Source organism: Hemiscyllium ocellatum, chromosome 28 (assembly GCF_020745735.1).
Source record: "Hemiscyllium ocellatum isolate sHemOce1 chromosome 28, sHemOce1.pat.X.cur, whole genome shotgun sequence".
Lineage (NCBI taxonomy): Eukaryota > Metazoa > Chordata > Chondrichthyes > Orectolobiformes > Hemiscylliidae > Hemiscyllium > Hemiscyllium ocellatum.
This window is the reverse complement of record NC_083428.1, coordinates 49827041-49828830: the sequence shown is the minus strand read 5'-3', so window position 1 is coordinate 49828830 and position 1790 is coordinate 49827041. Positions and strand designations below refer to the sequence as shown.

The following is a 1790-nucleotide window of genomic DNA, read 5'->3' as shown; positions in this document are numbered from 1 at the left end:
CCACTTTCCTTGCCTTTCACCTTATCCGTGCAATTGGCTGCAGGGATGTTCACACCTGGACATGAGCCACATCGATACCAACTGAGTTGGAAACCTGCGTGGGAATCGACGAGAAGCGACTCAATAAATTTTGCTAAATTCCATGTTGCTTATTAGAAATGCAGTTTCTGTTCACGTCAATTTAAAAGGCAGTTTCTGAATATAGTAACAGAAGGTCCTACTCACCCCACCCCCACTGCGGAAGAGGTGCTAACTGCCCTTGAGTGCTTTTTGTTCTTGATGTGAAGAGCTCTCCCGCATGAGTCACCTTCACGTCTCTTGTTGCTGAGTGACTCACAAAGAAGGAGTTTCACCAGAGCTGCAACTGCCTCACTTTCCCACTCGCCCTCCCGTTTACATTTTTCTGCTCGTCAGTGATTTAAAGAAAACCAAAAGGTTGCGATGTCATTCTGTAGCCTCTCTGTCAATTCCACCGTTTCAGTTCCAACATGGCTTAGATCTCGGGGCTCACCTTAATACTAGCGACGCTATGAAAGCACATGTCCAGAGGTTCCTCTGAGAGTGTAATTTCTTTCATTGCTGTTGCTGATTGAATGAGTCACTATAACGTGCGAACTGATCCAAACCATGATTCAGCACCTCTGCTGCCAATTCTCGCACGTTGAATAACGACAGACAGCTTCCAAATGAGGCCTTGCAGAGACGACTTTGGGGTACATTTGTCAGACAGACTAGTTCCGGAATCCGTGGTGCACTGTGACACCAGCTCATCAGCTTCTTCCCTGTCTTTGAATCGGCCCGCCTGCGCAAGGAATGCAAATGCGGTACTGCTTTTTGTGGAAGATTCAGAACGCGGTAACTACACTCTGAAACAAAATGGCATATGAGCAGACCCAGCTTGAAGAAAACCTTTACAATGCTTTTCAAACTAATTTAATGGAATTGCATTACATTTCACAAAGAGAGCAGAATTGTTCGAGCGATTTCGAAGGCAGGTTTGCAGATGGGAAAGCAAGCAAGAAAGCTCCGTTCTTGTCCGTGTAAAAGGCTGCAATTGAAGAACAAAGCAGTTTCTGCCCAGTTTCGAACTGGAGACCTTTCGCGTGTTAGGCGAATGTGATGACCACGACACTACAGAAACAAACCTGCACCGGCCGCGCTGCGGCTCTGTGGCATCCAGCACTGAAAGTTGAAGCCATTCTCCGTTTCACCTTTCTGTTTCCAATAGCTCGTTGTTATCCAGGGTAATTGACATCTTGAAAAAGTTAAAAAAAAAAGCAGACGTGAAATTGGTGACAAAATATAGACAAGGATGTGGTCAATGTTTGGACAGTAGAGTGAGGTGGAATAGGCTGGGACAACTTTCCCGGCAGCATAACGGCTGCGACATGATTTTATGGAAGGGTTTTGAACTGAGTATTTACGTGTTTTACCCAAGCTAGGGTGAGTTGGAAACTCGGGAGCATAGGTTTAAGGTGAGCGGTCTGAAATTGACAAAGGACCTGAGGCACATTTCCCACACACAAGGTTGTGCGTGTATGGAATGAGCTACCAGAGGAAGTGGAGGAGGCTATTGCACTCAGAAAATTGCAATGGTAATCGGATCAGTTTCTGGATAGGATGGGTTTAGAGGGATTGAGGCCAAATGCTGTGGAACGGGACTTGTTTAATTTTGGATATGTGGTGAGCATGGATGAGATACACCGAAGTATCTGTTTCCACGCGGTGTACCCCAATAACGTTGTGTTTGAAAGGATTACTTTTTAGCGGAGCTTGCCGTCGCAGTCTGT

At 45.9% G+C, this 1790-nt stretch overlaps 1 non-coding gene across 1 annotated transcript; it reads right to left on the bottom strand.

The window, feature by feature from the left end:
• Positions 1-1068: 1068 nt before the first annotated feature.
• Positions 1069-1141, bottom strand: trnav-aac (transfer RNA valine (anticodon AAC)). The gene has a single exon. It is a non-coding gene; the product is annotated as a tRNA-Val (tRNA).
• Positions 1142-1790: the final 649 nt, after the last annotated feature.